At 45.4% G+C, this 13,190-nt stretch overlaps 1 pseudogene; it reads right to left on the reverse strand.

Annotated features, from left to right (window-relative positions):
- Nucleotides 1–6,840: 6,840 nt before the first annotated feature.
- LOC147667176 (forkhead box protein K2 pseudogene) lies at nucleotides 6,841–10,004 on the reverse strand (annotated as a pseudogene).
- Between the last annotated feature and the right edge of the window lie 3,186 nt (nucleotides 10,005–13,190).

Raw genomic sequence — 13,190 nt, forward strand, 5'->3', positions numbered from 1 at the left:
AGCGGGACACACTGTGAAAATGCACTGAGAGGTTCACTCATATGTCGGGATATTAGTTTACACAGGGCTTGTAGCGGTTCTGTAGCAAACCTATTCTGCCACCTTCAAGGTTTACTAGCTGCTGTGATTAACCCACCGTTTGGCCAACTTTCAAATGCAAGTTACCTCATGTTGAATGATCAGGATTGCTGTGGTATGTTGCCAGGAATCCCATATCTGGTAAAGGTTAATTCCAGGGTCACTTGCTGTTTGCAAGTTTTGTTCCCCCAAATAGACACAGTCAGGGAGTCACCTTTATGGCCTTCACTGAACGTCTCTTCTATATGATTTGATACTTTAAGCAGAATGACAAACCGTGCCTTTGACCTTGGCCAAAGAAACCTATGATCTACAAATTGCAAGGAATTTGGCTGACATATAGGCTTTAATAAGTACAAACTGCCCTATACATTTCTCAGAAATGATGGGATGCATCTTAAAGATGTCTGATATGAGCGGAATTGTATATGTATGTAAGACAATATGTTCAGGACTGTTAACACCTTTTCAGGCAGGCCTCTGAATCATTCCAAACTTCGTGCACTCAGTGTTTGGTGGTCTGCCACTAATTCAAGCACATGTTGCAGAAATCCTATTTTTATTCCTACTACTATGCTATGACAAGCCAATCCACGGGCGTCACTACCAGCACCCTGGAGAAAGCTCTCCTAGAACGGAAGTGTCATGAGCGCATAGTACAACTTTTGGGCTTACCTCGTCTACGAGAATTAAATACAACATGGTTTCTGTCATTCAGACCAATCTGGCAAGATTGAATCTTACCTGTTCTATGCTGCCTACTTTGCGGTGAAGAATGCATGCTGGAAATCTGTCTAACACTCCCATCAGTCATGCCAACGGATATTGATACTCTGCTGGACCCGATAACGGCCCATGCTCTGTGTTGTCCCCAGAGGCTACCAATCCTGATGACGGCATTCGATGAGATCTCACAGACGCAACATGCTACTGCTGAGGTACGAGGTGGATCAACAGGCGCACATGTAACATCGAATACGAACATTGCTACTGGTGATGATTCACATCTATGTGCTGTTAATCTTTGAAACAAGGTATTACAACTGTCACTTTCATCGGTAGACAACCTTTTGTCTACAGGAATAGAGGATTTCATGTTTTCACCAGACCCTTACACTGATTCGGCTCTCATTGTACCGGGACAGCTATGAATTTGGTCTTCATTTTTTCAAAACAAACACAAACCTTGGAACTTTTCCTAAAATTGATTTTCTTCTCTCCAAATTTGAATTTCTCTTTTTATGGCACAGTTCTGCTTACAGTAGAACTATTAATAGAGAACAGACTCTTTGAACACTTCCAGGGACACATTGTCACCTTTATTCAACACAATTCTCTAATTTCATCGAGGAAAAGGGTCTGTTGCATAGCACTCAATCTGGCTTGTGTGCAAATTTCAGCACGGAGACTGCGCTCCTTGAAGTCACAGATGCCATCAGGGAGGAGTTGGATGTTGGAAAAAAAGTGTTACTGATTATGCTAGACCTGTCGGCGGCTTTCGACACCGTTCCCCACGCACTTCTTCTTTCCAGACTCTGGGAATTTGGTCTGCGGGGAACAGTGTGGAATCGGCTTAAATCCTTCTTAGCCGACCGCCGGCAGACAATCTGGGCGCCTCCCTACTCCGCCGAAATGTCACCGCTAGAAGTGGGGGTTCCCCAAGGTTCCATTCTGAGCCCCCTCCTCTTTAACATCTTTATGGCCCCCTTGGCGGGGACGGCGGAGTCTTTCGGCGCCCGGATTGTCACTTACGCTGACGACACCCAGCTCCTCTTTGTAAGCAACAAGGATGGCCTGTTTGACGATGCCCAGGTCAGGGGCTGTTTGAGCGCTGTTTTTGAGTGGTTTGGACGTCATGGGCTGAAGTCGGAGTTGCTCTTCTTTGGTTGTACCTCTGAGCCTGATTGGAAACCCTGGTGGCCGCAAGATATGTTTCCTCCCACTAGTTCGTCCTCGAAAGCCAAAAACTTGGGAGTTTTGATTGACAATGAGCTATCTTTCGGACCGCATATCTCATCTCTTACTGGGAAATGTTTTGGCATCCTTCGGATGCTTCGTAAATTCCTCCCTCTAGTCTCCATCCAGCACAGAAAAATCATTGTCCAGGCACTGATTGGCTCTAGGCTTGATTATGCTAATGTTTTGTTCCTGGGACTTCCCAAATATTTGGTCAGGCGTCTGCAAATCGCCCAGAATTCTGCAGCCCGAGCCATCTTTGGTCTTCCAAGAAAAACCAGAGCCACTGATCTTCTCTCAACACTACACTGGCTTCCTATTGCTAAAAGGATTCTGTTTAAAACTTTGACCACGACTTTCAAGGCCCTACATGGCATAGGCCCCAAATATATTTCTAAATGATTGTCCTGGTATAACCCCCCCAGATCTCTTAGATCTTGGTCCCTATCTAAAATGAGTGTTCCCATTATCAAGCGTGCTAGAGCAGGAGGACGGTCTTTTCGCTACTTAGCTCCTCATGCTTGGAACGACCTCCCAATCTCTTTGAGACAGACCTCTAGCCTTCTGTCCTTCCGAAAGGCCCTTAAGACATGGCTTTTTCCTTAATTTGATGCTGCTTCCTGTGTCCTCACGTCCTCTCAGTGTTATGTTCTCCCTTCTTTGGTTGGGTTTCCTTCGATAAAGCACCGGGATACTCCGTGGAGTGGCCGTGCGCTATAGAAGTATAAAAATAACATAACATAACATAACAATTTCATTTATGTACCATGACATGAAATGGCTTTGAACTTTTCTCATATAAATGTGAACCATTTCATCAAATGTATATATTATGTTCATTCATTTAGCATTTTCTGTCAACATTTGCCCCAAACATCCCTGGCATCCAGTGGTTTTTCTGCCCCCCCCTGTGGGGAAGATAGGGGCATTTGTTCCCAATCTGCCCCAGCAGTGGCAGAAAAAGTGCACTAGATGCCAGGCATTTATTTGGGCAAATTTTAATTAGGGTGGGGGCAGTAGCCCCCAATCTGCCCCCGGGGGGGGAAAAGCCCACTAGACAGCAACGATTACGCTGGTTTTTTTATGCATGGGGTGGGGGCTGCCCAGAATTGGTATACCAATGCCCCCACCCCGATCAAAATAGCCACCATGTTTCTGCCCCCCTTGGGGGCATACCGGGGCAGCCCCACCCCCTGATAATCCCCCAGGATGGCAGAAAGCCGACTAAGCACAGTTTTGTTTTTAGCAATATGCCTACCTGTGGATGTTGAGCCGGTACATAGGGAAACCTAGCAAACCTCTACATTTTTCAAAACTAGACACCTAGGGGATCTAGGATGGGGTGACTTGACTGGCTCTCACCAGGTTCAGTTACCCAGAATCCCTTGCAAACGGAATGGAGGCCCAATTACCCACGACAGACAAGGGCCTAAAAACGTATTGAGACAACATCAAAATTGCCTATCTCAAAATGTTTTGGGCCTTTGCCTGTTGCGGGTACTTGGGCCTCCCACACGAGTGAGACACCATTTATATTGGGAGACCTGGGGGAATGCTGCGTGGTTGGAAATTTGTGGCAGCCGGGTGATGCCACAACTTTCCCACACAAAAATGTGTGAAAAAAGTTAATATTTCAGCTAAATTCAAGGTTTGCTGGGGATTCTGGGTAAGAAAATGTTGAGGGATCCATGCAAGCCATACTTCCCTGGATTCCACGGAGAGTCTAGTTTTCAGAGCGGTGTGGGTTTGGTAGGTTTCCCTAGGTGGCCGCCGAGCCCTGGCCAAAAAGTCATGGGACCCCCTTGCAAAACCAGGTAGTTTTGGGATTGGCAATTTTGATGTTGCCTCAATATATTTTGGGCCCTTGCCTGTCCAAGCTACTTAGGCATCCCACACAAGTGAAGCTCCATTTTTATGGCAAGACCTTGGGGACTGCTAAGTGGTAGGAAATGAGTGTCAGCCCGGTGATGCCACAACTTTCCCACACACAAATGAGGGAAAAAAATGATTTGTTCAGAAAAATTTCAGGTTTGCTGGGGATTCTGGGTAAGAAAACATTGGGGATTCACGCTAGCCATACATCCCTGGAATTCCCGGTGTGTCTAGTTTTTAGAAATGTGTGGGTTTGGGAGGTTTCCCTCAGTCGCCGCCGAGCTCCGGGCCAAAAAGTCATGGGACCCCCCTTACAAAACCAGGTTGGTTTTGATAGGTAATTTTGATGTCCTCTCAATAGGTTTTGGCCCCTTGCTTTTCGTGGGTACTTGACCCACCCATGCAAGTAAGGTTCAATTTTTCTCAAAAGACTTTGGGAAACTCAGGTGGGTGAAAATGTGTGGATCCACGCTGATTCCAGAACTTTCCAAAACAGAAATATGAGGAAAATTTGTTTTTTAGACATTTTTTTAGGTTTGCAAGGGATTCTGGGTAACAGATCCTGGTAAGAGTCAGTCAAGTCACCCCATCCTGGATTCCCTTGGGTGTCTTCTAGTTTTAAAAAATGTATAGGTTTGCTAGGTTTCCCTAGGTGCCACAGCAGCTAGGGTTCAAAAACTACAGCTAGGCACTTTGCCAAAAAAGGGTAATTTTTCACTGTGAAATTGTGGTGTGTCCACATTGCGTTTTGCTCCATTTACTGTCACAGGCACTAGGCCTACCCACACAAGTGAGGTACCATTTTTCTTGGAAGACTTTGGGGAACGCGGGGTGGGTGGAAATTTGTGGATCCACACCGATTCCAGAAATTTCCACCACAGAAATGTGAGGAAAATTAATTTTTGGGGACAATTATTTAGGTTTGCAAGGGATTCTGGGTAACAGAACCAGGTGATAGTCAGTCAACTCACCCTATCCCTGATTCCGTTGGATATATAGTTTTAAAAAATGTATAGGTTTGCGAGGTTTCCTTAGGTGCCGGCAGAGCTAGGGCTCAACAAATACAGCTAGGCACTTGGTACAGTTTCCTGTCGCGGGCAGTAGGCCTACCCGCACAAGTGAGGTACCATTTTTCTCTGAAAACTTTGGGGAACCTGGGGTGGGTGGGAATTTGTGGATCCACGCAGATTCCAGAACTTTCCACCGCAAAAATTAGAGGAAAATGTGTTTTGTTTAGGTTTGCAAATGATTCTGGGTAACAGAACCTGATAAGAGCCAGTCAAGTCACCCCATCCTTGATTTCCCTGGGTGTCTACTTTTCAAAAATGTATTGGTGTGCTAGGTTACCTTAGGTGCCGCCAAAGCTAGGGTTCAAAAACTACAGCTAGGCACTTTGCCCAAAAAAACGTCATTTTTCACGGTAAAATTGTGGTGTGTCCACATTGCGCTTTGCACCGTTTACTGTCGCGAGCCGTAGGTGTACCCACACAAGTGAGGTACCATTTTTCTCGGAAGACTTTGGGGAACGCTAGGTGGGTAGAAATTTTAGATCCACACCGATTCCAGAACCTTCCATCACAGAAATGTGAGAAAAATGTTTTTTTTTATAATTGTTTAGGTTTGCAAGGGATTCTGGGTAATAGAACCTGGTGAAAGCCAGTCATTCACCCCATCCTGGATTCTCCTGCGTCTCTAGTTTTAAAAAATGTGTAGGTTTGCTAGGTATAACTAGGTGCCGGCAGAGTTAGCGTTCAAAAACAACAGCTAAGCACTTTGCAAAAATAGGGTAATTTTTCCTTGTGAAATTGTGGTGTGTTTACATTGTGTTTTTAGACATTTCCTGTCGTGGGCACTATGCCTAACCACACAAGTGAAGTATCATTTTCATCGGGAGACTTAGGGTAAACTTTATTTGTAAAGCAAATGTTATTACTTATTGACTTTCAATGTATTTCTGCCTTCCAAATGAAAGACAATGTGTTAAAAATAAGTCATTTTGAAAAATGACTGATAATTCTCATGCCAATATGAGTATTCCCAATTTCGGAAATGTGCATATATCAACTGTTTCTAAACTCTAAATTTTGTTCCCATTTCAGAAAAAGATAGGTGTCTATCATACCGATTTTTTCATGTATACATTTTCCCAGAATAATTGCTATATACCCAATACATAATAAAAAACCATTGCAAGTCGCTGCTCAGTTTTTGGCTCTGGGTTCATTGGGTTCTTGGTTAACCTACAAGTTCTATATATCCCCACAACCAGTGGGGTCCAGCAAATGTAATGATATATTGCTTTTAAAAAGCTGTCATAATTAGAAGAAGTTACAGGTGAAAACGTTGACACAAAAGGCTGTTTGTTCAACTAGTTTTCTATTTTTCCTATATTTAACTGTTAGTTTCTATAAAGAAACCTTAAAGGATCTACACAAATGACACCTTGCTGAATTTAAAATAGTGTTTACTTTAAAAAAAATGTATATTTTTCCAGGATCCATTATTGCTTTCATACCCATTCCTACCATTAACCAGAAGGAGGATGAAAGCACACAAAGTAGCGAAAATAGGCTATGTCCCAGAAAAATGGCAAAACTGTGTAAAAAATGTTGGTTTTCTGACAAAAGTTTGTATTTCCCTGAAAGCTGGGTAAATGGTAATTATAGCCCCACAAACCGTTTTTTGATACCATTTTAGGGAAAAAAACAGACACTTTCATTTGCAGCAGTTTTTTCCCATTTTTGAAAAAAAACTCAATTTAGCTGTATTTTGTTTAATTTCTAGGTCCCCTCCAGCGGAATCCACAAACCCTGGGTAAATTTAGACTTTCTATGATGTTGGAAGAAATGTACGCAAATTTGGCGTGGATACCTTATGTTGTCAAAAAGTTACAGGGGCCTAAGCGAGAACTCCCCCAAATAGCCAACAAAAGGCTTAGCATAGGGGGAAAATGCCTAGCAGCGAAGGGGTTAAGGTAAGCTGTTTTTCGGGTGCCCTTGTAATGGCTTGTACATATCATTGTGCATAGGAATATGGAGGCTTTGAATCATCCTTCAGACTATCACCACCTGAAGCTTCCTTGTCATTTTTTGACTGTACATTGTCAGCTAATACATTTAGGTGAGGGAGTTTACACAACCTATTTAGTAACCTGAAGACCTTCCACCACAAGGGCTAGACGGGCAGGAATTTGCAGAACTGATGGTTCCTGTTGGAGAAGGAAGAGGGCTGACGAGGTGTACCATGTTGTCTGGAATGTTGATCGTTAGGGGAGCTGAGGCTGGACGGGTTTGACTGGAGACTCTGGGGCTTCTTGTTTTTCTTTCTTTTCACTGGACTAAGCTGTGAATTTTATCTTGATATTTGTGCTGGTAAACCTGAAAGATCACAATCAGGGAAGCTGCAGTGGCGGGGCGACCTTCCTCTGGAAGACCCCGTCAACAAAGATGCCGTTCTTGCCAAGGCAGCGCAAGTAGAAGCCCCCACTGTCAACCCCAGTCACCTCAGGCGCCTCCGTAAAGATCTCCAGCTGGCGATGGGTTCATGCTGGCGAGGGTCCATGCTGACGTCCATGAGCCCTGAGACGAGTTCCGTCAGATGCTAACTGAGCACTTTTTCATCAGGTACTCGAAATCGCGACCCTCCAATTGGGCCACCGCCAGGGGGTGCGGGCCCATCCGCCTCCAACCCATGCGGTCTACAGGGGGCTTTACAGGGGGGTTAATGGTGCCAGAGAGGGTGCACAAAATAGGGTCAAGGTGCGCTCTCCAGCTTTGGCGGCTCCAACCCAACCCCCACAGCCGGGGAGCAAGCTTCCCCTTCCATTCCTGAGCCCTTCCCTTCCTACCTGTTTTTCTTTTCATTTGATTGTTTTGTGTTTGGTTTTCTTCTCTGCGTTTCTTTGGTACTCTAAGGGTGTCTTTGTGTTGCACTTCCCCCTTTATGCACACCAACTTGGTGGCGCCATATTGGGGGAAGTGTTTCATCTCAGCTAAGTATGGGGTTTCAGTGGATCCAGCATGCTGCTCACTGTTAAGGAATGGAACAAGAAGACCAGGGATCAGAGTAATGAATATTACCGGTGAGTAACCGGGCATTACTGTACCATGAAAGCACTTGACATTATTTTTTTTAAACTAATGAAGTCTGAGACTGGTGCTCAGCTGAAAGTGAATTCTATTCTTTGACTGCTGCATACTAAAATGATTTTTGCAATATGAAGCAGAGCAAACTTTGGGAACATGTAGCATAATCTCACCCCAAAAATGCAAATTGCAAAACCAGGAATGGACGGTAAATTTATTTGGTAAATCTACAGGAGCACAATAATGAACGGCCCTGTGAGCAATGAGAAGTGAATTATATTAAATTCTCTGGGCTGTCAGATGTCAATGAAACTGCTCCAAAACATAAATGCAAATATGTGGTCAGATGTATGACTGTGAAATTTTCTGAACCGTAATTTGCGAATGTGACTTAATGACAGTTTTGTGAATGTCACACTGACAGAGTGAGGACATCAAAAACATGAAATATAATATTTTCAGAACAATGAAAAGCGCAGGAGCTGCTAGGAGATACGTCCTGAACCTACTATCCACCTCAATCAGCCAGGAAGGTCAGCAAGAGAAGGCTGGATGCCAAAGTAAGTATAAATTCACTGGCCAAGAGATGTAATTTCTAGTATAAGAATGTGTGGTCAACAATGATCAGCTGTTTGGTAAAGTCTTAATAACAGTTCCGGTAACCACAAAAAATGATCTGAACCAGAATAATTCAGGAGTTTTTTAATGCAGTAGGTGTTACAAGACGTACAGCTTAAATTCTAAAAATCTCTATGACTTTCACTCCAGAACAAAGACATACGATGGAATATGAAAGAAGGAAGCTGCTGTAAGTAAAGGGGGACCATCCACACAGCCACCACCCACAACTTTGGATGAGGCTATTGAAAATATTGTGGTACCAGAGACTGTGGTAGGAATTACAGCCATTGATACTTCAGAACCTGTGGATCCACCCTCAGAATAGTTGTTTAACATTTCTAAAATAAACTAGGCTATGATAATACAGTTTTAAGATGTATGTTTTTATTTAAAAAAACAAGTTTCTGTATTTTTAACATGTTAACATTTCTTTTGAAATAGTTAAAGTCAAAGTCAATAGTTGAAGTCAAATTGTGTATGTCATGTTTTTACTGCTTGGTGAAATGCATTGCATGATTTGTAGGCATTTATTAGGTGTAATTTCAGGAATTTTGTGTCACAAGCTCACTGTGGCTTTCCCAGAATTACACAATTACGCAGCATAATCAGAACTAACTGAAACTATTTTCCAGTCACAACATTTGCGAATGTAATTTTGTTTTTTTACACAGTACTAATCCATTTTGTGAGTCAGAAATGCATACCAAATTTGAATTAGGAAGGGGTGATCCTTTCCAATTGTGAATTGGCATGCTATGTATCAATTGTGATTTCAAATGCCCTTAGACACTAGCATCAAAAGATCCGAACAACAAAACGCACAACTCTGGCAGACTGCATTGATGCCCGCACAAACAGAATCAGAGTTTCACCTTTGTGATGGATTTCACCTCACTAGCATCCACCTCCAGGATCTCTGCAATAACTGTAAGGTCCATCATCATTCTAGAAATAACCATCACCACCATGAGGTCAATCCACTCAGAGGTCTCATTGGAACCCTGTCTCCAGCATGTCTATTCCAGAGGACTGTAAGCCATCAGCAATGTGTTCACACCCACCTGATTACCTGAACACCTCCACCTCTTTCGCGCCCTTCTCAGAAGCTTGGAAACACGCAACTGTCCTCACACTGCTGAAGAACCCATTTTCAGACCCTTCAACGCTCACCAAATACAAACCAATCTCCCCTCTACTATTTCCAGTCAAGGTCTTAAAAAAATTGTTAACAAATGCCAGCTCCTTAACACCACTCAATCTGGTTTCAGACACAACCACAGCATGGAAACTGCCTTCATTACTGACATGGATGACAACCGCATGACTGAACAGAGAAGACACAGTGGCTCTCGCCCTCCTGGACCTCTCTGCAATGTTTAACACAGTATCCATCTTCATCCAATACCTACGCAACACGGATTCCAAGACTCTGATGGATCTGCTGCTTCCTGATTGGAAGGACCCACTCAATCAGCCAGGCACCATGCACCTCAGATGCCCGTGATCCCATCTCTTCCGCAATGATCATCCGTTTGACTGACTCTCTTCAGTGCACACGTCATTCCTCTAGCCAGCATGATCCATTCTCACAATATCAACACCCCCTCCTATGCCTACAGGTCATTCTCTCCTTCTTGGACAAGAAGCCCAGTACCCGGATCAAGTTCAATACCTGCATGACTGAATTTGCCTACTTGATGAATATCAACTATCTGAAGCTGAACACTAACAAGACTGAGATCTTGATCTTCAGGAAGAGCACTTCACTTCAGCACTTTACTTGGTAGCCAACAGAGCCAGGACCGGCACCCGCTCCCTCCCCAACCACCCACGCCATGAACTCTGTATCATCATTGACAGCAAACTCAACATGACTACCCAAGTCAGTGCCATCACTGCCTTCCATACCATGAAGATGCTGAGAAAGATTCTCAAATGGCTCCCAATTAGCACCCAGAACACAATAACACACACACTTGTCACAAGCTATTAGAATACCCTCTATTCCAGGATCAACAATAACTCACAAGAAGTCTTCAGACCATTCAGAATGTAGCACCAAGAATCACTCTCAACCTCCCATGGCCCACTCACATCACACCACAACTGAAGGAGATCCACTGACTCACCATACACAAACAAGCACAATTTAAACACCTCACCTACACTTTAAAGGCACTACATAACACTGTCCCAGCATACCTCAACAATTGCATCAGTTTTCACAAACCTTCCAGATACCTTCACTCATCCAAATTCCTACGAGCACACATTTCACATATATGGAAAACCAAATCCCGTCACCGAGCCATCTCCTACATTGCTCCTCAAGTATGTAACGACCTGCCGCTCCTCCTTGCTTCTTGAGTTCTGCAAGAAGCTGAAGACCTGGCTTTTCAAGTAGTCAGGTTCTAGGTCCTGGATAAACTCACACCTGCTGAACGTCAGGATACCCTCCCAGTGATAGTTTTCTCTACAAATCTGCAAATCTGCAATCAATAACATAACATAACTTATCATGTGCCTGTGGCACGGAGCAGGTAAAGAGATCTTTGACAACATGTTCTCCCTGTTTGTCATTGTAAGCTAAAAAAAAGCAGAACCACGAAAAGTGGCATAACTTTTTATTGCTTTCAGACAGCTGCTTCAATTATGCTCGGTGATCTGACCTGCCTTCCACCATGCCTGGTGGCTCAAACAATTAATCAATCAAGAATTTGTAGAACCCTCTACTTACCCGTGAGGGTCTCAAGGCGCTGGGGGAAAAAAGGGGGGGTGCTACTGGTAGGACAGCCAGGTCTTGAGTAGCCTCCTGAAGGTCAGCAGGTCTTGGGGCTGTCATAGGCTCAGTGGGAGGGTGTTCCAGGTCTTGGCGGTGAGGTGGGGGAAGGGTCTGCCGCCGGTGGTTGGTATTGGAATGCGAGGGCGGGGTCGGCGGAACGGAGCTGGCGGTTGAAGATGTAGAAGAAGAGTCGTCTGTTGAGGTAGGCTAGGCCGTTCTTGTGGAGTGCCTTTTGTGCGTGGATGAGGAGCTTGAAGGGATTCCTCTTGTTGCCGGGGAGCCAATGCAGGATTCTCAGGTGGGGGGTGATGTGGATGAGGCGTGGTACATCGAGGATCAGGCGTGCAGAGGCGTTTTGAATGTGTTGCAGTCGTTTGATGAGTTTGGCCGGGCTCTCGCGTACAGGGCATTTCCATAATCGAGTCTGCTACTGACGACAGCCTGGGTGACTGTTCTTCTTGTATCTGTCAGGATCCATCTGTAGATCTTGTGGAGCATGCAGAGGGTGTTGAAGCAGGAGGAGGAGACTGCGTTGACTTGCTTGGTCATGGAGAGTGTTGAGTTGAGGATGACTCCCAGGTTATGGGCGTGGTCGGTGGGTAGGCCATTAGGAGTCATCCCAGGCTGAAGGGTTGGAGCATAGGATGAGGACCTCCGTCTTGTCCGTGTTCAGCTTCGGTCGGCTGATCTTTATCCAATCGGCAACGCCCTTCATTCCTTCGTGGAGGTTGATTTGGTGTTAAGGGGGTCCTTAGTGAGGGAGAGGATCAGTTGCGTGTCATCGGCGTAGGAGATTATGTTGAAGTCGTACTGTTGGGCGACTTGTGCAAGTGGAGCCATGTAGATGTTGAACAGTATCGGGTTAAGGGATGATCCCTGGGGTACGCTGCAGATGACCTTGGAGGCTTCGGATCAGAATGGGGGAGGCGGACGCTCTGGGTTCTGCCGGAGAGGAAGGAAGTGGTCCATTCTAGGGTCTTGTCTCAGGTCCCTGCGTCGTGGAGGCGTGTGTGTAGTGTGCAGTGGCAGACGGTGTCGAAGGCGGCGGAGAGGTCCAGGAGGATGAGGGCCCCGGTCTCACCTTTGTCCAGCAGGGTCCTGATGTCGTTGGTGGTGACGATGAGGGCAGTCATGGTGCTGTGGTTGCTGCGGAGCCCTGGCTGGGATGTGTCCAGGATGCTGTTTTCTTTGAGGTATTGTGTTAGCTGCCTGTTGACGATCTTCTCGATGACCTTGGCTGGGAACAGAAGCAGGGAGATGGGCTGGAAGTTCTTGAGGTCTCTCGAGTCCGCCTTGGGTTTCTTGAGTAGGGCGTTGATCTCAGCGTGTTTCAAGTTCTCTGGGATGGTCGCAGTCTCGAAGGAGAGATTAATGACGTTGCGTGGGTGGGGTGCGATGGAGATGCTGGCTTTGTTGAATATGTGGTGCGGGAGTGGGTCTGATCAGGAGCCGGAGTCGATTGTGCTCATGGTCTTGATGGTGTCATCTATGTTCACGTTGGCCCAGGCTGGCAGGGGGTCGTGGTCGATGGTGTGCAGGGTGTTTGGAGTGTCGATGTCTGTTGGGGCATGTCTGGGCGTTGAAGTTGTCATGGATGTCAGCGATCTTACGATGGTGGAAGGTGGCTAGGGAGTCGCACAGGGCTTGCAACGGGGGATGTTGTAGGTGTTGGAGCTGGGGTTGGAGAGTTCCTTTACGATGTTATAGAGATTCTTGCTGTTGTGTGTGTTGTTGTTGAGGTGGTCTTTAAAGGAGGTCTTTTTGGCAGACCTGATGAGGTGATGATGTTTGCGGAT

The sequence above is a fragment of the Lissotriton vulgaris genome, unplaced genomic scaffold (genome assembly GCF_964263255.1).
Source record: "Lissotriton vulgaris unplaced genomic scaffold, aLisVul1.2 SCAFFOLD_992, whole genome shotgun sequence".
Lineage (NCBI taxonomy): Eukaryota > Metazoa > Chordata > Amphibia > Caudata > Salamandridae > Lissotriton > Lissotriton vulgaris.